Genomic DNA, 23,132 nt, shown 5'->3' with positions numbered 1-23,132 from the left:
TCCGAAATATCTGTTTTCAGATTCCACAAAATTAAGGCTAGCAAAGAGATCCACGAAATACAGATGTAACTCTGTGAGTGGAAGTCACACATCACAGAGCAGTTTCTCAGAAAGCTTCTTTCCAGATTTCATCTGAGGATATTTCCTTTTTCACCAAAGCCCACTATGGGCTTCCAAATATCACTTTGCCAATTCCACAAGAACTGTCTTAGCGGAAGGCTTCTTGAGGGGAAAGCTGTAACGCTGTGAGATGATTTCACAGAACACAAAGAAGTTTCTCAGAAAGCTTCTTTCTCTTTGTTATCGGAGGATATTTCCTTTGGCCCTATAGTCTTCAAAGGGATCCGAAATATCTGTTCTCAGATTCCACAGAAATAAGGCTAGCAAAGAGATCCACGGAATACAGATGTAACTCTGTGAGATGAATTAACAGAATACTAAGCAGTTTCTCAGAAACCTTCTTTCCAGATTTCATCTGAGGATATTTCCTTTTTCTCCATAGCCCTCTATGGGCTTCCAAATATCACTTTGCCAATTCCACAAGAACTGTCCTAGCGAAAGGCTTCTTGAGGGGAAAGCTGTAACTCTGTGAGATGATTTCACAGAACACAGAGGAGTTTCTCAGAAAGCTTCTTTCTCTTTGTTATTGGAGGATATTTCCTTTGGCCCTATAGTCTTCAAAGGGATCCGAAATATCTGTTCTTAGATTCCACAGAAATAAGGCTAGCAAAGAGATCCACGAAATACAGATATAACTCTGTGAGTGGAAGTCACACGTACAGAGCAGTTTCTGAGAAAGCTTCTTTCCGGATTTCATCTGAGGATATTTCCTTTTTCACCATAGCCCTCTATGGGCTTCCAAATATCACTTTGCCAATTACACAAGAACTGTCTTAGCGAAAGGCTTCTTGAGGGGAAAGCTGTAACTCTGTGAGATGATTTCACAGAACACAAAGAAGTTTCTCAGAAAGCTTCTTTCTCTTTGTTATCGGAGGATATTTCCTTTGGCCCTATAGTCTTCAAAGGGTTCCGAAATATCTGTTCTCAGATTCCACAGAAATAAGGCTAGCAAAGAGATCCACGGAATACAGATATAACTCGGGGGATGAATTAACAGAACACTAAGCAGTTTCTCAGAAAACTTCTTTCCAGATTTCATCTGAGGATATTTCCTTTTTCACCACAGCCCTCTATGGGCTTCCAAGTATCACTTTGCAAATTCCGCAAGAACTGTCTTAGGGAAAGGCTTCTTGAGGGGAAAGCTGTACCTCTGTGAGATGATTTCACAGAACACAAAGAAGTTTCTCAGAAAGCTTCTTACTCTTTGCTATCGGAGGATATTTGCTTTCGCCCTATAGTCTTCAAAGGGATCCGAAATATCTGTTCTCAGATTCCACAGAAATAAGGCTAGCAAAGAGATCCACCAAATACAGATGTAACTCTGTGAGATGAATTAACAGAACACTAAGCAGTTTCTCAGAAAGCTTCTTTCCAGATTTCATCTGAGGATATTTCCTTTTTCACCAGAGCCCTCTATGGGCTTCCAAATATCACTTTGCCAATTCCACAAGAACTGTCTTAGCGAAAGGCTTCTTGAGGGGAAAGCTGTAACTCTGTGAGATGATTTCACAGAACACAAAGAAGTTTCTCAGAAAGCTTCTTTCTCTTTGTTATCGGAGGATATTTCCTTTTGCCCTATAGTCTTCAAAGGGATCCGAAATATCTGTTCTTAGATTCCACAAAAATGAGGATAGCAAAGAGATCCACGAATTAGAGATGTAACTCTGTGAGTGGAAGTCACACATCACAGATCAGTTTCTCAGAAAGCTTCTTTCCAGATTTCATCTGAGGGTATTTCCTTTTTCACCACAGCCATCTATGGGCTTCCAAATATCACTTTGCCAATTCCACAAGAACTGTCTTAGCGAAAGGTTTCTTGAGGGGAAAGTTGTAACTCTGTGAGATGATTTCAAAGAACACAAAGAAGTTTCTCAGAAAGCTTCTATCTCTTGGTTATCGAAGGATATTTCCTTTTGCCCTATAGTCTTCAAAGGGATCCGAAATATCTGTTCTCAGATTCCACAGAAATAAGGCTAGCAAAGAGATCCACGAAATACAGATGTAACTCTGTGAGATGAATTAACAGAACACTAAGCAGTTTCTGAGAAAGCTTCTTTCCAGATTTCATCAGAGGTTATTTCCTTTTTCACCATAGCCCTCTATGGGCTTCCAAATATCACTTTGCCAATTCCACAAGAACTGTCTTACCGAAAGGCTTCTTGAGGGGAAAGCTGTAACTCTGTGAGATGATTTAACAGAACACAAAGAAGTTTCTCAGAAAGCTTCTTTCTCTTTGTTATCGGAGGATATTTCCTTTGGCTCTATAGTCTTCAAAGGGATCCGAAATATCTGTTCTCAGATTCCACAGAAATAAGGCTAGCAAAGAGATCCACGAAATACAGATGTAACTCTGTGAGATGAATTAACAGAACACTAAGCAGTTTCTCAGAAAGCTTCTTTCCCGATTTCATCTGAGGATATTTCCTTTTTCACCATAGCCCTCTATGGGCTTCCAAATATCACTTTTCCAATTCCACGAGAACTCTCCTAGCGAAAGGCTTCTTGAGGGTAAAGCTGTAACTCTGTGAGATGATTTCACAGAACACAAAGAAGTTTCTCAGAAAGCTTCTTTCTCTTTGTTATCGGAGGATATTTCATTTGGCCCTATAGTCTTTAAAGGGATCCGAAATATCTGTTCTCAGATTCCACAGAAATAAGGCTAGCAAAGAGTTGCACGAAATACAGATGTAACTCTGTGAGATGAATTAACAGAACACTAAGCAGTTTCTCAGAAAGCTTCTTTCCAGATTTCATCTGAGGATATTTCCTTTTTCACCATAGCCCTCTATGGTCTTCCAAATATCACTTTGCCAATTCCACAAGAACTGTCTTAGCGAAAGGCTTCTTGAGGGGAAAGCTGTAACTCTGTGAGATGATTTCACAGAACACAAAGAAGTTTCTCAGAAAGCTTCTTTCTCTTTGTTATCGGAGGATATTTCCTTTGGCCCTATAGTCTTCAAAGGGATCCGAAATATCTGTTCTCAGATTCCACAGAAATAAGGCTAGCAAAGAGATCCACGAAATACAGATGTAACTCTGTGAGTGGAAGTCACACATACAGAGCAGTTTCTGAGAAAGCTTCTTTCCGGATTTCATCTGAGGATATTTCCTTTTTCACCATAGCCCTCTATGGGCTTCCAAATATCACTTTGCCAATTCCACAAGAACTGTCTTAGCGAAAGGCTTCTTGAGGGGAAAGCTGTAACTCTGTGAGATGATTTCACAGAACACAAAGAAGTTTCTCAGAAAGCTTCTTTCTCTTTGTTATCGGAGGATATTTCCTTTGGCCCTATATTCTTCAAAGGGTTCCGAAATATCTGTTCTCAGATTCCACAGAAATAAGGCTAGCAAAGAGATCCACGGAATACAGATATAACTCTGTGAGATGAATTAACAGAACACTAAGCAGTTTCTCAGAAAACTTCTTTCCAGATTTCATCTGAGGATATTTCCTTTTTCACCACAGCCCTCTATGGGCTTCCAAGTATCACTTTGCAAATTCCGCAAGAACTGTCTTAACGAAAGGTTTCTTGAGGGGATAGCTGTAACTCTGTGAGATGACTTCACAGAACACAAAGAAGTTTCTCAGAAAGCTTCTTTCTCTTTGCTATCGGAGGATATTTGCTTTCGCCCTATAGTCTTCAAAGGGATCCGAAATATCTGTTCTCAGATTCCACAAAAATAAGGCTTTCAAAGAGATCCACGAAATACAGATGTAACTCTGTGAGTGGAAGTCACAAATCACAGAGCAGTTTCTCAGAAAGCTTCTTTCCAGATTTCATCTGAGGATATTTCCTTTTTCACCAAAGCCCTCGATGGGCTTCCAAATATCACTTTGCCAATTCCACAAGAACTGTCTTAGCGAAAGGCTTCTTGAGGAGAAAGCTGTAACTCTGTGCGATGATTTCACAGAACACAAAGAAGTTTCTCAAAAAGCTTCTTTCTCTTTGTTATCGGAGGATATTTCCTTTTGCCCTATAGTCTTCAAAGGGATCCGAACTATCTGTTCTCAGATTCCAGAGAAATAAAGCTAGCAAAGAGATCCACGAAATACAGATGTAACTCTGTGAGTGGAAGTCACACATCACAGAGCAGTTTCTCAGAAAGCTTCTTTCCAGATTTCATCTGAGGATATTTCCTTTTTCACCGTAGCCCTCTATGGGCTTCCAAATATCACTTTGCCAATTCCACAAGAACTGTCATAGCGAACGGCTTCTTGAGGGGAAAGCTGTAACGCTGTGAGATGATTTCACAGAACACAAAGAAGTTTCACAGAAAGCTTCTTTCTCTTTGTTATCGGAGGATATTTCCTTTGGCCCTGTAGTCTTCAAAGGGATCCGAAATATCTGCTCTCAGTTTCCACAGAAATAAGGCTAGCAGAGAGATCCACGAAATACAGATGTAACTCTGTGAGATGAATTAACAGAATACTAAGCAGTTTCTCAGAAAGCTTCTTTCCAGATTTCATCTGAGGATATTTCCCTTTTCACCATAGCCCTCTATGGGCTTCCTAATATCACTTTGCCAATTCCACAAGAACTGTCTTAGCGAAAGGCTTCTTGACTGGAAAGCTGTAACTCTGTGAGATGATTTCACAGAACACAAAGAAGTTTCTCAGAAAGTTTCTTTCTCTTTGTTATCGGAGGATATTTCCTTTGGCCCTATAGTCTTCTAAGGGATCCGAAATATCTGTTCTCAGATTCCACAGAAATAAGGCTAGCAAAGAGATCCACGAAATACAGATGTAACTCTGTGAGTGGAAGTCATACATCACAGAGCAGTTTCTGAGAAAGCTTCTTTCCAGATTTCATCTGAGGATATTTCCTTTTTCACCATTGCCCTCTATGGGCTTCCAAATATGGCTTTTCCAATTCCACAAGAACTGTCTTAGCGAAAGGCTTATTTAGGTGAAAGCTGTAACTCTGTGAGATGATTTCACAGAATACAAAGAAGTTTCTCAGAAAGCTTCTTTCTCTTTGTTATCGGAGGATATTTCCTTTGGCCCTATAGTCTTCAAAGGGATCCGAAATATCTGTTCACAGATTATACAGAAATAAGGCTAGCAAAGAGATTAACGAAATACAGATGTAACTCTGTGAGTGGAATTCACACATCACAGAGCAGTTTCTCAGAAAGATTCTTTCCAGATTTCATCTGAGGATATTTCCTTTTTCACCACAGCCATCTATGGGCTTCCAAATATCACTTTGCCAATTCCACAAGAACTGTCTTAGCGAAAGGCTTCTTGAGGGGAAAGCTGAAACTCTGTGAGATGATTTCACAGAACACAAAGAAGCTTCTCAGAAAGCTTCTTTCTCTTTTTTATCGGAGGATATTTCCTTTGGCGCTACAGTCTTCAAAAGGATCCGCAATATCTGTTCTCAGATTCCACAGAAATAAGGCTAGCAAAGAGATCCACGAAATACAGATGTAACTCTGTGAGATGAATTAACGGAACACTAAGCAGTTTCTCAGAAAGCTTCTTTCCAGATTTCATCTGAGGATATTACCTTTTTCACCATAGCCCTCTATGGGCTTCCAAATATCACGTTGCCAATTCCGCAAGAACTGTCTTAGCGAAAGGCTTCTTGAGGGGAAAGCTGTGACTCTGAGAGATTATTTCAGAGAATACAAAGAAGTTTCTCAGAAAGCTTCTTTCTCTTTGTTATCGGAGGATATTTCCTTAGGCCCTATAGTCTTCAAAGGGATCCGAAATATCTGTTTTCAGATTCCACAAAATTAAGGCTAGCAAAGAGATCCACGAAATACAGATGTAACTCTGTGAGTGGAAGTCACACATCACAGAGCAGTTTCTCAGAAAGCTTCTTTCCAGATTTCATCTGAGGATATTTCCTTTTTCACCAAAGCCCACTATGGGCTTCCAAATATCACTTTGCCAATTCCACAAGAACTGTCTTAGCGGAAGGCTTCTTGAGGGGAAAGCTGTAACGCTGTGAGATGATTTCACAGAACACAAAGAAGTTTCTCAGAAAGCTTCTTTCTCTTTGTTATCGGAGGATATTTCCTTTGGCCCTATAGTCTTCAAAGGGATCCGAAATATCTGTTCTCAGATTCCACAGAAATAAGGCTAGCAAAGAGATCCACGGAATACAGATGTAACTCTGTGAGATGAATTAACAGAATACTAAGCAGTTTCTCAGAAACCTTCTTTCCAGATTTCATCTGAGGATATTTCCTTTTTCTCCATAGCCCTCTATGGGCTTCCAAATATCACTTTGCCAATTCCACAAGAACTGTCCTAGCGAAAGGCTTCTTGAGGGGAAAGCTGTAACTCTGTGAGATGATTTCACAGAACACAGAGGAGTTTCTCAGAAAGCTTCTTTCTCTTTGTTATTGGAGGATATTTCCTTTGGCCCTATAGTCTTCAAAGGGATCCGAAATATCTGTTCTTAGATTCCACAGAAATAAGGCTAGCAAAGAGATCCACGAAATACAGATGTAACTCTGTGAGTGGAAGTCACACGTACAGAGCAGTTTCTGAGAAAGCTTCTTTCCGGATTTCATCTGAGGATATTTCCTTTTTCACCATAGCCCTCTATGGGCTTCCAAATATCACTTTGCCAATTACACAAGAACTGTCTTAGCGAAAGGCTTCTTGAGGGGAAAGCTGTAACTCTGTGAGATGATTTCACAGAACACAAAGAAGTTTCTCAGAAAGCTTCTTTCTCTTTGTTATCGGAGGATATTTCCTTTGGCCCTATAGTCTTCAAAGGGTTCCGAAATATCTGTTCTCAGATTCCACAGAAATAAGGCTAGCAAAGAGATCCACGGAATACAGATATAACTCGGGGGATGAATTAACAGAACACTAAGCAGTTTCTCAGAAAACTTCTTTCCAGATTTCATCTGAGGATATTTCCTTTTTCACCACAGCCCTCTATGGGCTTCCAAGTATCACTTTGCAAATTCCGCAAGAACTGTCTTAGGGAAAGGCTTCTTGAGGGGAAAGCTGTACCTCTGTGAGATGATTTCACAGAACACAAAGAAGTTTCTCAGAAAGCTTCTTACTCTTTGCTATCGGAGGATATTTGCTTTCGCCCTATAGTCTTCAAAGGGATCCGAAATATCTGTTCTCAGATTCCACAGAAATAAGGCTAGCAAAGAGATCCACCAAATACAGATGTAACTCTGTGAGATGAATTAACAGAACACTAAGCAGTTTCTCAGAAAGCTTCTTTCCAGATTTCATCTGAGGATATTTCCTTTTTCACCAGAGCCCTCTATGGGCTTCCAAATATCACTTTGCCAATTCCACAAGAACTGTCTTAGCGAAAGGCTTCTTGAGGGGAAAGCTGTAACTCTGTGAGATGATTTCACAGAACACAAAGAAGTTTCTCAGAAAGCTTCTTTCTCTTTGTTATCGGAGGATATTTCCTTTTGCCCTATAGTCTTCAAAGGGATCCGAAATATCTGTTCTCAGATTCCACAAAAATGAGGATAGCAAAGAGATCCACGAATTAGAGATGTAACTCTGTGAGTGGAAGTCACACATCACAGATCAGTTTCTCAGAAAGCTTCTTTCCAGATTTCATCTGAGGGTATTTCCTTTTTCACCACAGCCATCTATGGGCTTCCAAATATCACTTTGCCAATTCCACAAGAACTGTCTTAGCGAAAGGTTTCTTGAGGGGAAAGTTGTAACTCTGTGAGATGATTTCAAAGAACACAAAGAAGTTTCTCAGAAAGCTTCTATCTCTTGGTTATCGAAGGATATTTCCTTTTGCCCTATAGTCTTCAAAGGGATCCGAAATATCTGTTCTCAGATTCCACAGAAATAAGGCTAGCAAAGAGATCCACGAAATACAGATGTAACTCTGTGAGATGAATTAACAGAACACTAAGCAGTTTCTGAGAAAGCTTCTTTCCAGATTTCATCAGAGGTTATTTCCTTTTTCACCATAGCCCTCTATGGGCTTCCAAATATCACTTTGCCAATTCCACAAGAACTGTCTTACCGAAAGGCTTCTTGAGGGGAAAGCTGTAACTCTGTGAGATGATTTAACAGAACACAAAGAAGTTTCTCAGAAAGCTTCTTTCTCTTTGTTATCGGAGGATATTTCCTTTGGCTCTATAGTCTTCAAAGGGATCCGAAATATCTGTTCTCAGATTCCACAGAAATAAGGCTAGCAAAGAGATCCACGAAATACAGATGTAACTCTGTGAGATGAATTAACAGAACACTAAGCAGTTTCTCAGAAAGCTTCTTTCCCGATTTCATCTGAGGATATTTCCTTTTTCACCATAGCCCTCTATGGGCTTCCAAATATCACTTTTCCAATTCCACGAGAACTCTCCTAGCGAAAGGCTTCTTGAGGGTAAAGCTGTAACTCTGTGAGATGATTTCACAGAACACAAAGAAGTTTCTCAGAAAGCTTCTTTCTCTTTGTTATCGGAGGATATTTCATTTGGCCCTATAGTCTTTAAAGGGATCCGAAATATCTGTTCTCAGATTCCACAGAAATAAGGCTAGCAAAGAGTTGCACGAAATACAGATGTAACTCTGTGAGATGAATTAACAGAACACTAAGCAGTTTCTCAGAAAGCTTCTTTCCAGATTTCATCTGAGGATATTTCCTTTTTCACCAAAGCCCTCTATGGGCTTCCAAATATCACTTTGCCAATTCCACAAGAACTGTCTTAGCGAAAGGCTTCTTGAGGGGAAAGCTGTAACTCTGTGAGATGATTTCACAGAACACAAAGAAGTTTCTCAGAAAGCTTCTTTCTCTTTGTTATCGGAGGATATTTCCTTTGGCCCTATAGTCTTCAAAGGGATCCGAAATATCTGTTCTCAGATTCCACAGAAATAAGGCTAGCAAAGAGATCCACGAAATACAGATGTAACTCTGTGAGTGGAAGTCACACATACAGAGCAGTTTCTGAGAAAGCTTCTTTCCCGATTTCATCTGAGGATATTTCCTTTTTCACCATAGCCCTCTATGGGCTTCCAAATATCACTTTGCCAATTCCACAAGAACTGTCTTAGCGAAAGGCTTCTTGAGGGGAAAGCTGTAACTCTGTGAGATGATTTCACAGAACACAAAGAAGTTTCTCAGAAAGCTTCTTTCTCTTTGTTATCGGAGGATATTTCCTTTGACCCTATATTCTTCAAAGGGTTCCGAAATATCTGTTCTCAGATTCCACAGAAATAAGGCTAGCAAAGAGATCCACGGAATACAGATATAACTCTGTGAGATGAATTAACAGAACACTAAGCAGTTTCTCAGAAAACTTCTTTCCAGATTTCATCTGAGGATATTTCCTTTTTCACCACAGCCCTCTATGGGCTTCCAAGTATCACTTTGCAAATTCCGCAAGAACTGTCTTAACGAAAGGTTTCTTGAGGGGATAGCTGTAACTCTGTGAGATGATTTCACGGAACACAAAGAAGTTTCTCAGAAAGCTTCTTTCTCTTTGTTATCGGAGGATATTTCCTTTGGCCCTATAGTCTTCAAAGGGATCCGAATTATCTGTTCTCAGATTCCACAGAAATAAGGCTAGCCAAGAGTTCCACGAAATACAGATGTACCTCTGTGAGTGGAAGTCACACATCACAGAGCAGTTTCTCAGAAAGCTTCTTTCCAGATTTCATCTGAGTATATTTCCTTTTTCACCATAGCCCTCTATGGGCTTCCAAATATCACTTTGCCAATTCCACAAGAACTGTCTTAGCGAAAGGCTTCTTGAGGGGAAAGCTGTAACGCTGTGAGATGATTTCACAGAACACAAAGAAGTTTCTCATAAAGCTTCTTTCTCTTTATTATCGGAGGATATTTCCTTTGGCCCTATAGTCTTCAAAGGGATCCGAAATATCTGTTCTCAGATTCCACAGAAATAAGGCTAGCAAAGAGATCCACGAAATACAGATGTAACTCTCTGAGATGAATTAACAGAATATTAAGCAGTTTCTCAGAAAGCTTCTTTCCAGATTTCATCTGAGGATATTTCCTTTTTCACCAAAGCCCTCTATGGGCTTCCAAGTATCACTTTGCCAATTCCACAAGAACTGTCTAAGCGAAAGGCTTCTTGAGGGGAAAGCTGTAACTCTGTGAGATGATTTCACAGAACACAAAGAAGTTTCTCAGAAAGCTTCTTTCTCTTTGTTATCGGAGGATATTTCCTTTGGCCCTATAGTCTTCAAAAGGATACGAAATATCTGTTCTCAGATTCCACAGAAATAAGGCTAGCAAAGAGATCCACGAAATACAGATGTAACTCTGTGAGTGGAAGTCACACATCACAGAGCAGTTTCTGAGAAAGCTTCTTTCCAGATTTCATCTGAGGATATTTCCTTTTTCACCATAGCCCTCTATGGGATTCCAAATATCGCTTTGCCAATTCCACAAGAACTGTCTTAGCGAAGGCTTCTTGAGGGGAAAGCTGTAACTCTGTGCGATGATTTCACAGAACACAAAGAAGTTTCTCAGAAAGCTTCTTTCTCTTTGTTATCGGAGGATATTTCCTTTTGCCCTACAGTCTTCAAAGGCATCCGAATTATCTGTTCTAAGATTCCACAGAAATAAGGCTAGCAAAGAGATCCACGAAATACAGATGTAACTCTGTGAGATGAATTAACAGAACACTTAGCAGTTTCTCAGAAATCTTCTTTCCAGATTTCATCTGAGGATATTTCCTTTTTCACCATAGCGCTCTAAAGGCTTCCAAATATCACTTTGCCAATTCCACAAAAATTGTCTTAACGAAAAGCTTCTTGAGGGGAAAGCTGTAACTCTGTGAGATGATTTCACAGATCACAGAGAAGTTTCTCAGAAAGCTTCTTTCTCTTTGTTATCGGAGGATATTTCCTTTGGCCCTATAGTCTTCAAAGGGATCCGAAATATCTGTTCTCAGATTCCACAGAAATAAGGCTAGCAAAGAGATCCACGAAATACAGATGTAACTCTGTGAGTGGAAGTCACACATACAGAGCAGTTTCTGAGAAAGCTTCTTTCCGGATTTCATCTGAGGATATTTCCTTTTTCACCATAGCCCTCTATGGGCTTCCAAATATCACTTTGCCAATTCCACAAGAACTGTCTTAGCGAAAGGCTTCTTGAGGGGAAAGCTGTAACTCTGTGAGATGATTTCACAGAACACAAAGAAGTTTCTCAGAAAGCTTCTTTCTCTTTGTTATCGGAGGATATTTCCTTTGGCCCTATAGTCTTCAAAGGGTTCCGAAATATCTGTTCTCAGATTCCACAGAAATAAGGCTAGCAAAGAGATCCACGGAATACAGATATAACTCTGTGAGATGAATTAACAGAACACTAAGCAGTTTCTCAGAAAACTTTTTTCCAGATTTCATCTGAGGATATTTCCTTTTTCACCACAGCCCTCTATGGGCTTCCAAGTATCACTTTGCAAATTCCGCAAGAACTGTCTTAGCGAAAGGCTTCTTGAGGGCAAAGCTGTAACTCTGTGAGATGATTTCACAGAACACAAAGAAGTTTCTCAGAAAGCTTCTTTCTCTTTGCTATCGGAGGATATTTGCTTTCACCCTATAGTCTTCAAAGGGATCCGAAATATCTGTTCTCAGATTCCACAGAAATAAGGCTAGCAAAGAGATCCACGAAATACAGATGTAACTCTGTGAGATGAATTAACAGAACACTAAGCAGTTTCTCAGAAAGCTTCTTTCCAGATTTCATCTGAGGATATTTCCTTTTTCACCACAGCCCTCTATGGGCTTCCAAATATCACTTTGCCAATTCCACAAGAACTGTCTTAGCGAACGGCTTCTTGAGGGGAAAGCTGTAACTCTGTGAGATGATTTCACAGAACACAAAGAAGTTTCTCAGAAAGCTTCTTTCTCTTTGTTATCGGAGGATATTTCCTTTTGCCCTATAGTCTTCAAAGGGATCCGAAATATCTGTTCTCAGATTCCACAAAAATGAGGCTAGCAAAGTGATCCACGAATTACAGATGTAACTCTGTGAGTGGAAGTCACACATCACAGATCAGTTTCTCAGAAAGCTTCTTTCCAGATTTCATCTGAGGGTATTTCCTTTTTCACCACAGCCATCTATGGGCTTCCAAATATCACTTTGCCAATTCCACAAGAACTGTCTTAGCGAAAGGTTTCTTGAGGGGAAAGCTGTAACTCTGTGAGATGATTTCAAAGAACACAAAGAAGTTTCTCAGAAAGCTTCTATCTCTTGGTTATCGAAGGATATTTCCTTTTGCCCTATAGTCTTCAAAGGGATCCGAAATATCTGTTCTCAGATTCCACAGAAATAAGGCTAGCAAAGAGATCCACCAATACAGATGTAACTCTGTGAGATGAATTAACAGAACACTAAGCAGTTTCTGAGAAAGCTTCTTTCCAGATTTCATCAGAGGTTATTTCCTTTTTCACCATAGCCCTCTATGGGCTTCCAAATATCACTTTGCCAATTCCACAAGAACTGTCTTACCGAAAGGCATCTTGAGGGGAAAGCTGTTACTCTGTGAGATGATTTCACAGAACACAAAGAAGTTTCTCAGAAAGCTTCTTTCTCTTTGTTATCGGAGGATATTTCCTTTGGCCCTATAGTCTTCAAAGGGATCCGAAATATCTGTTCTCAGATTCCACAGAAATAAGGCTAGCAAAGAGATACACGAAATACAGATGTAACTCTGTGAGATGTATTAACAGAACACTAAGCAGTTTCTCAGAAAGCTTCTTTCCCGATTTCATCTGAGGATATTTCCTTTTTCACCATAGCCCTCTATGGGCTTCCAAATATCACTTTGCCAATTCCACAAGAACTGTATTAGCGAAAGTCTTCTTGAGAGGAAAGCTGTAACTCTGTGAGATGATTTCACAGAATACAAAGAAGTTTCTCAGAAAGCTTCTTTCTCTTTGTTATTGGAGGATATTTCCTTTGGCCCTATAGTCTTCAAAGGGATCCGAAATATCTGTTCTCAGATTCCACAAAAATAAGGCTAGCAAAGAGATCCACGACATACAGATGTAACTCTGTGAGTGGAAGTCACACATCACAGAGCAGTTTCTCAGAAAGCTTCTTTCCAGATTTCATCTGAGGATATTTCCTTTTTCACCATAGCCCTCTATGGGCTTCCAAATATCACTTTTCCAATTCCACAAGAACTCTCTTAGCGAAAGGCTTCTTGAGGGTAAAGTTGTAACTCTGTGAGATGATTTCACAAAACACAAAGAAGTTTCTCAGAAAGCTTCTTTCTCTTTGTTATCGGAGGATATTCCTTTTGGCCCTATAGTCTTTAAAGGGATCCGAAATATCTGTTCTCAGATTCCACAGAAATAAGGCTAGCAAAGAGATGCATGAAATACAGATGTAACTCTGTGAGATGAATTAACAGAACACTAAGCAGTTTCTCAGAAACCTTCTTTCCAGATTTCATCTGAGGATATGTCCTTTTTCACCATAGCCCTCTATGGTCTTCCAAATATCACTTTGCCAATTCCACAAGAACTGTCTTAGCGAAAGGCTTCTTGAGGGGAAAGCTGTAACTCTGTGCGATGATTTCACAGAACACAGAGAAGTGTCTCAGAAAGCTTCTTTCTCTTTGTTATCGGAGGATATTTCCTTTTGCCCTACAGTCTTCAAAGGGATCCGAATTACCTGTTCTAAGATTCCACAGAAATAAGGCTAGCAAAGAGATCCAGGAAATGCAGATGTAACTCTGTGAGTGGAAGTCACACATCACAGAGCAGTTTCTCAGAAAGCTTCTTTCCAGATTTCATCTGAGGATATTTCCTTTTTCACCAAAGCCCTCTATGGGCTTCCAAATATCACTTTGTCAATTCCACAAGAACTGTCTTAGCAGAAGGCTTCTTGAGGGGAAAGCTGTAACGCTGTGAGATGATTTCACAGAACACAAAGAAGTTTCTCAGAAAGCTTCTTTCTCTTTGTTATCGGAGGATATTTCCTTTGGCCCTATATTCTTCAAAGGGATCCGAAATATCTGTTCTCAGATTCCACAGAAATAAGGCTAGCAATGAGATCCACGGAATACAGTTGTAACTCTGTGAGATGAATTAACAGAATACTAAGCAGTTTCTCAGAAATCTTCTTTCCAGATTTCATCTGAGGATATTTCCTTTTTCTCCATAGCCCTCTATGGGCTTCCAAATGACACTTTGCCAATTCCACAAGAACTGTCCTAGCGAAAGGCTTCTTGAGGGGAAAGCTGTAACTCTGTGAGATGATTTCACAGAACACAAAGAAGTTTCTCAGAAAGCTTCTTTCTCTTTGTTATCGGAAGATATTTCCTTTGGCCCTGTAGTCTTCAAAGGGATCCGAAATATCTGTTCTCAGATTCCACAGAAATAAGGCAAGCAAAGAGATCCACGAAATACAGATGTAACTCTGTGAGTGGAAGTCACACATACAGAGCAGTTTCTGAGAAAGCTTCTTTCCGGATTTCATCTGAGGATATTTCCTTTTTCACCATAGCCCTCTATGGGCTTCCAAATATCACTTTGCCAATTCCACAAGAACTGTCTTAGCGAAAGGCTTCTTTAGGTGAAAGCTGTAACTCTGTGAGATGATTTCACAGAACACAAAGAAGTTTCTCACAAAGTTTCTTTCTCTTTGTTATCGGTGGATATTTCCTTTGGCCCTATAGTCTTCAATGGGATCCGAAATATCTGTTCTCAGATTATACAGAAATAAGGCTAGCAAAGAGATCCACGAAATACAGATGTAACTCTGTGAGTGGAAGTCACACATCACAGAGCAGTTTCTGAGAAAGCTTCTTTCCAGATTTCATCTGAGGATATTTCCTTTTTCACCATAGCCCTCTATGGGCTTCCAAATATCACTTTGTCAATTCCACAAGAACTGTCTTAGCGGAAGGCTTCTTGAGGGGAAAGCTGTAACTCTGTGAGGTGATTTCACAGAACACAAAAAAGTTTCTCAGAAAGCTTCTTTCTCTTTGTTATCGGAGGATATTTCCTTTGGCCCTATAGTATTCAAAGGGATCCGAAATATCTGTTCTCAGATTCCACAGAAATAAGGCTAGCAAAGAGATCCACGGAATACAGATGTAACTCTGTGAGATGAATTAACAGAATACTAAGCAGTTTCTCAGAAAGCTTCTTTCCAGATTTAATCTGAGGATATTTCCTTTTTCTCCATAGCCCTCTATGGGCTTCCAAATATCACTTTGCCAATTCCACAAGAACTGTCTTAGCGAAAGGCTTCTTGAGGGGAAAGCTGTAACTCTTTGACATGATTTCACAGAACACAAAGTAGTTTCTCAGAAAGCTTCTTTCTCTTTGTTATCGGAGGATATTTCCTTTGGCCCTATAGTCTTCAAAGGGATCCGAAATATCTGTTCTCAGATTCCACAGAAATAAGACTAGCAAAGAGATCCACGAAATACAGATGTAACTGTGTGAGTGGAAGTCACACATACAGAGCAGTTTCTGACAAAGCTTCTTTCCAGATTTCATCTGAGGATATTTCCTTTTTCACCATAGCCTTCTATGGGCTTCCAAATATCACCTTGCCAATTCCACAAGAACTGTCTTAGCGAAAGGCTTCTTTATGTGAAAGCTGTAACTCTGTGAGATGATTTCACAGAACAAAAAGAAGTTTCTCAGAAAGTTTCTTCTCTTTGTTATCGGAGGATATTTCCATTGGCCCTATAGTCTTCAATAGGATCCGAAATATCTGTTCTCAGATTATACAGAAATAAAGCTAGCAAAGAGATCCACGAAATACAGATGTAACTCTGTGAGTGGAAGTCACACATCACAGAGCAGTTTTTGAGAAAGCTTCTTTCCAGATTTCATCTGAGGATATTTCCTTTTTCACCAAAGCCCTCTATGGGATTCCAAATATCACTTTGCCAATTCCACAAGAACTGTCTTAGCGAAAGGCTTTTTTAGGGGAAAGCTGTAACTCTGTGAGATGATTTCACAGAACACAAAGAAGTTTCTCAGAAAGCTTCTTTCTCTTTGTTATCGGTGGATATTACCTTTGGCCCTATAGTCTTCAAAGGGATGCGAAATATATATTCTCAGATTCCACAGATATAAGACTAGCAAAGAGATCCACGAAACACAGATGTAACTCTGCGAGATGTATTAACAGAACACTAAGCAGTTTCTCAGAAAGCTTCTTTCCAGGTTTCACCTGAGGATAATTCCTTTTTCACCATAGCCCTCTATGGGCTTCCAAATATCACTTTGCCAATTCCACAAGAACTGTCTTAGCGAAAGGCTTCTTGATTGGAAAGCTGTAACTCTGTGAGATGATTTCACAGAACACAAAGAAGTTTCTCAGAAAGCTTCTTTCTCTTTGTTATCGGAGGATATTTCCTTTGGCCCTATAGTCTTCAAAGGGTTCCGAAATATCTGTTCTCAGATTCCACAGAAATAAGGCTAGCAAAGAGATCCACGGAATACAGATATAACTCTGTGAGATGAATTAACAGAACACTAAGCAGTTTCTCAGAAAACTTCTTTACAGATTTCATCTGAGGATATTTCCTTTTTCACCACAGCCCTCTATCGGCTTCCAAGTATCACTTTGCAAATTCCGCAAGAACTGTCTTAGCGAAAGGCTTCTTGAGGGGAAAGCTGTAACTCTGTGAGATGATTTCACAGAACACAAAGAAGTTTCTCAGAAAGCTTCTTTCTCTTTGCTATCGGAGGATATTTGCTTTCGCCCTATAGTCTTCAAAGGGATCCGAAATATCTGTTCTCAGATTCCACAGAAATAAGGCTAGCAAAGAGATCCACCAAATACAGATGTAACTCTGTGAGATGAATTAACAGAACACTAAGCAGTTTCTCAGAAAGCTTCTTTCCCGATTTCATCTGAGGATATTTCCTTTTTCACCACAGCCCTCTATGGGCTTCCAAATATCACTTTGCCAATTCCACAAGAACTGTCTTAGCGAACGGCTTCTTGAGGGGAAAGCTGTAACTCTGTGAGATGATTTCACAGAACACAAAGAAGTTTGTCAGAAAGCTTCTTTCTCTTTGTTATCGGAGGATATTTCCTTTTGCCCTATAGTCTTCAAAGGGATCCGAAATATCTGTTCTCAGATTCCACAAAAATGAGGCTAGCAAAGAGATCCACGAATTACAGATGTAACTCTGTGAGTGGAAGTCACACATCACAGATCAGTTTCTCAGAAAGCTTCTTTCCAGATTTCATCTGAGGGTATTTCCTTTTTCACCATAGCCCTCTATGGGCTTCCAAATATCACTTTTCCAATTCCACAAGAACTCTCTTAGCGAAAGGCTTCTTGAGGGTAAAGCTGTAACTCTGTGAGATGATTTCACAGAACACAAAGAAGTTTCTCAGAAAGCTTCTTTCTCTTTGTTATCGGAGGATATTTCTTTTGGCCCTATAGTCTTTAAAGGGATCCGAAATATCTGTTCTCAGATTCCACAGAAAAAAGGCTAGCAAAGAGATGCACGAAATACAGATGTAACTCTGTGAGATGAATTAACAGAACACTAAGCAGTTTCTCAGAAAGCTTCTTTCCAGATTTCATCTGAGGATATGTCCTTTTTCACCATAGCCCTCTATGGTCTTCCAAATATCACTTTGCCAATTCCACAAGAACTGTCTTAGCGAAAGGCTTCTTGAGGGGAAAGTTGTAACTCTGTGCGATGATTTCACAGAACACAGAGAAGTGTCTCAGAAAGCTTCTTTCTCTTTGTTATCGGAGGATATTTCCTTTTGCCCTACAGTCTTCAAAGGGATCCGAATTACCTGTTCTAAAATTCCACAGAAATAAGGCTAGCAAAGAGATCCAGGAAATGCAGATGTAACTCTGTGAGTGGAAGTCACACATCACAGAGCAGTTTCTCGGAAAGCTTCTTTCCAGATTTCATCTGAGGATATTTCCTTTTTCACCAAAGCCCTCTATGGGCTTCCAAATATCACTTTGTCAATTCCACAAGAACTGTCTTAGCGGAAGGCTTCTTGAGGGGAAAGCTGTAACGCTGTGAGATGATTTCACAGAACACAAAGAAGTTTCTCAGAAAGCTTCTTTCTCTTTGTTATCGGAGGATATTTCCTTTGGCCCTATATTCTTCAAAGGGATCAGAAATATCTGTTCTCAGATTCCACAGAAATAAGGCTAGCAAACAGATCCACGAAATACAGTTGTAACTCTGTGAGATGAATTAACAGAATACTAAGCAGTTTCTCAGAAAGCTTCTTTCCAGATTTCATCTGAGGATATTTCCTTTTTCTCCATAGCCCTGTATGGGCTTCCAAATATCACTTTGCCAATTCCACAAGAACTGTCCTAGCGAAAGGCTTCTTGAGGGGAAAGCTGTAACTCTGTGAGATGATTTCACAGAACACAAAGAAGTTTCTCAGAAAGCTTCTTTCTCTTTGTTATCGGAGGATATTTCCTTTGGCCCTGTAGTCTTCAAAGGGATCCGAAATATCTGTTCTCAGATTCCACAGAAATAAGGCTAGCAAAGAGATCCACGAAATACAGATGTAACTCTGTGAGTGGAAGTCACACATACAGAGCAGTTTCTGAGAAAGCTTCTTTCCGGATTTCATCTGAGGATATTTCCTTTTTCGCCATAGCCCTCTATGGGCTTCCAAATATCACTTTGCCAATTCCACAAGAACTGTCTTAGCGAAAGGCTTCTTTAGGTGAAAGCTGTAACTGTGTGAGATGATTTCAAAGAACACAAAGAAGTTTCTCAGAAAGTTTCTTTCTCTTTGTTATCGGTGGATATTTCCTTTGGCCCTATAGTCTTCAATGGGATCCGAAATATCTGTTCTCAGATTATACAGAAATAAGGCTAGCAAAGAGATCCACGAAATACAGATGTAACACTGTGAGTGGAACTCACACATCACAGAGCAGTTTCTGAGAAAGCTTCTTTCCAGATTTCATCTGAGGATATTTCCTTTTTCACCAAAGCCCTCTATGGGATTCCAAATATCACTTTGCCAATTCCACAAGAACTGTCTTAGCAAAAGGCTTCTTGTGGGGAAAGCTGTAACTCTGTGACATGATTTCACAGAACACAAAGAAGTTTCTCAGAAAGCTTCTTTCTCTTTGTTATCGGAGGATATTTCCTTTTGCCCTACAGTCTTCAAAGGCATCCGAATTATCTGTTCTAAGATTCCACAGAAATAAGGCTAGCAAAGAGAACCACGAAATACAGATGTAACTCTGTGAGATGAATTAACAGAACACTAAGCAGTTTCTCAGAAATCTTCTTTCCAGATTTCATCTGAGGATATTTCCTTTTTCACCACAGCGCTCTAAAGGCTTCCAAATATCACTTTGCCAATTCCACAAAAATTGTCTTAACGAAAGGCTTCTTGAGGGGAAAGCTGTAACTCTGTGAGATGATTTCACAGAACACAGAGAAGTTTCTCAGAAAGCTTCTTTCTCTTTGTTATCGGAGGATATTTCCTTTGGCCCTATAGTCTTCAAAGGGATCCGAAATATCTGTTTTCAGATTCCACAGAAATAAGGCTAGCAAAGAGATCCACGAAATACAGATGTAACTCTGTGAGTGGAAGTCACACATCACAGAGCAGTTTCTCAGAAAGCTTCTTTCCACATTTCATCTGAGGATATTTCCTTTTTCACCATAGCCCTCTATGGTCTTCCAAATATCACTTTGTCAATTCCACAAGAACTGTCTTAGCGGAAGGCTTCTTGAGGGGAAAGCTGTAACTCTGTGAGATGATTTCACAGAACACAAAAAAGTTTCTCAGAAAGCTTCTTTCTCTTTGTTATCGGAGGATATTTCCTTTGGCCCTGTAGTCTTCAAAAGGAACCGAAATATCTGTTCTCAGATTCCACAGAAATAAGGCCAGCAAACAGATCCAGGAAATACAGATGTAACTCTGTGAGATGAATTAACAGAACACTAAGCAGTTTCTCAGAAAGCTTCTTTCCAGATTTCATCTGAGGATATTTCCTTTTTCACCATAGCCTTCCATGGGCTTCCAAATATCACCTTGCCAATTCCACAAGAACTGTCTTAGCGAAAGGCTTCTTTATGTGAAAGCTGTAACTCTGTGAGTTGATTTCACAGAACAAAAAGAAGTTTCTCAGAAAGTTTCTTCTCTTTGTTATCGGAGGATATTTCCATTGGCCCTATAGTCTTCAAAAGGATCCGAAATATCTGTTCTCAGATTATACAGAAATAAAGCTAGCAAAGAGATCCACGAAATACAGATGTAACTCTGTGAGTGGAAGTCACACATCACAGAGCAGTTTTTGAGAAAGCTTCTTTCCAGATTTCATCTGAGGATATTTCCTTTTTCACCAAAGCCCTCTATGGGATTCCAAATATCACTTTGCCAATTCCACAAGAACTGTCTTAGCGAAAGGCTTCTTTAGGGGAAAGCTGTAACTCTGTGAGATGATTTCACAGAACACAAAGAAGTTTCTCAGAAAGCTTCTTTCTCTTTGTTATCGGAGGATATTACCTTTGGCCCTATAGTCTTCAAAGGGATGCGAAATATATATTCTCAGATTCCACAGAAATAAGACTAGCAAAGAGATCCAGGAAACACAGATGTACCTCTGTGAGATGAATTAACAGAACACTAAGCAGTTTCTCAGAAAGCTTCTTTCCAGATTTCATCTGAGGATATTTCCTTTTTCACCGTAGCCCTCTATGGGCTTCCAAATATCACTTTGCCAATTCCACAAGAACTGTCTTAGCGAAAGGCTTCTTGATGGGAAATCTGTAACGCTGTGAGATGATTTCACAGAACACAAAGAAGTTTCTCAGAAAGCTTCTTTCTCTTTGTTATCGGAGGATATTTCCTTTGGCCCTATAGTCTTCAAAGGATCCGAAATATCTGTTCTCAGATTCCACAAAAATAAGGCTAGCAAAGAGATACACGAAATACAGATGTAACTCTGTGAGTGGAAGTCACACATCACAGAGCAGTTTCTCAGAAAGCTTCTTTCCAGATTTCATCTGAGGATATTTCCTTTTTCACCATAGCCCTCTATGGGCTTCCAAATATCACTTTGTCAATTCCACAAGAACTGTCTTAGCGGAAGGCTTCTTGAGGGGAAAGCTGTAACTCTGTGAGATGATTTCACAGAACACAAAGAAGTTTCTCAGAAAGCTTCTTTCTCTTTGTTATCGGAGGATATTTCCTTTGGCCCTATAGTTTTCAAAGGGATCCGAAATATCTGTTCTCAGATTCCACAGAAATAAGGCTAGCAAAGAGATCCACGAAATACAGATGTAACTCTGTCAGTAGAAGTCACACATCACAGAGCAGTTTCTCAGAAAGCTTCTTTCCAGATTTCATCTGAGGATATTTCCTTTTTCACCAGAGCCCTCTATGGGCTTCCAAATATCACTTTTACAATTCCACAAGAACTCTCTTAGCGAAAGGCTTCTTGAGGGTAAAGCTGTAACTCTGTGAGATGATTTCACAGAACACAAAGAAGTTTCTCAGAAAGCTTCTTTCTCTTTGTTATCGGAGGATATTGCTTTTGGCCCTATAGTCTTTAAAGGGATCCGAAATATCTGTTCTCAGATTCCACAGAAATAAGGCTAGCAAAGAGATGCACGAAATACAGATGTAACTCTGTGAGATGAATTAACAGAACACTAAGCAGTTTCTCAGAAAGCTTCTTTCCAGATTTCATCTGAGGATATTTCCTTTTTCACCATATCCCTCTATGGTCTTCCAAATATCACTTTGCCAATTCCACAAGAACTGTCTTAGCGAAAGGCTTCTTGAGGGGAAAGCTGTAACTCTGTGCGATGATTTCACAGAACACAGAGAAGTGTCTCAGAAAGCTTCTTTCTCTTTGTTATCGGAGGATATTTCCTTTTGCCCTACAGTCTTCAAAGGGATCCGAATTACCTGTTCTAAGATTCCACAGAAATAAGGCTAGCAAAGAGATCCAGGAAATGCAGATGTAACTCTGTGAGTGGAAGTCACACATCACAGAGCAGTTTCTCAGAAAGCTTCTTTCCAGATTTCATCTGAGGATATTTCCTTTTTCACCAAAGCCCTCTATGGGCTTCCAAATATCACTTTGTCAATTCCACAAGAACTGTCTTAGCGGAAGGCTTCTTGAGGGGAAAGCTGTAACGCTGTGAGATGATTTCACAGAACACAAAGAAGTTTCTCAGAAAGCTTCTTTCTCTTTGTTATCGGAGGATATTTCCTTTGGCCCTATATTCTTCAAAGGGATCCGAAATATCTGTTCTCAGATTCCTCAGAAATAAGGCTAGCAAAGAGATCCACGGAATACAGTTGTAACTCTGTGAGATGAATTAACAGAATACTAAGCAGTTTCTCAGAAAGCTTCTTTCCAGATTTCATCTGAGGATATTTCCTTTTTCTCCATAGCCCTCTATGGGCTTCCAAATATCACTTTGCCAATTCCAGAAGAACTGTCCAAGCGAAAGGCTTCTTGAGGGGAAAGCTGTAACTCTGTGAGTTGATTTCACAGAACACAAAGAAGTTTCTCAGAAAGCTTCTTTCTCTTTGTTATCGGAGGATATTTCCTTTGGCCCTGTAGTCTTCAAAGGGATCCGAAATATCTGTTCTCAGATTCCACAGAAATAAGGCTAGCAAAGAGATCCACGAAATACAGATGTAACTCTGTGAGTGGAAGTCACACATACAGAGCAGTTTCTGAGAAATCTTCGTTCCGGATTTCATCTGAGGATATTTCCTTTTTCACCATAGCCCTCTATGGGCTTCCAAATATCACTTTGCCAATTCCACAAGAACTGTCTTAGCGAAAGGCTTCTTTAGGTGAAAGCTGTAACTCTGTGAGATGATTTCACAGAACACAAAGAAGTTTCTCAGAAAGTTTCTTTCTCTTTGTTATCGGTGGATATTTACTTTGGCCCTATAGTCTTCAATGGGATCCGAAATATCTGTTCTCAGATTATACAGAAATAAGGCTAGCAAAGAGATCCACGAAATACAGATGTAACTCTGTGAGTGGAAGTCACACATCACAGAGCACTTTCTGAGAAAGCTTCTTTCCAGATTTCATCTGAGGATATTTCCTTTTTCACCAAAGCCCTCTAT

This window comes from Macaca fascicularis, chromosome 20 (assembly GCF_037993035.2).
Source record: "Macaca fascicularis isolate 582-1 chromosome 20, T2T-MFA8v1.1".
Classification (NCBI taxonomy): Eukaryota; Metazoa; Chordata; class Mammalia; order Primates; family Cercopithecidae; genus Macaca; species Macaca fascicularis.
This window is presented reverse-complemented; position numbering follows the sequence as displayed.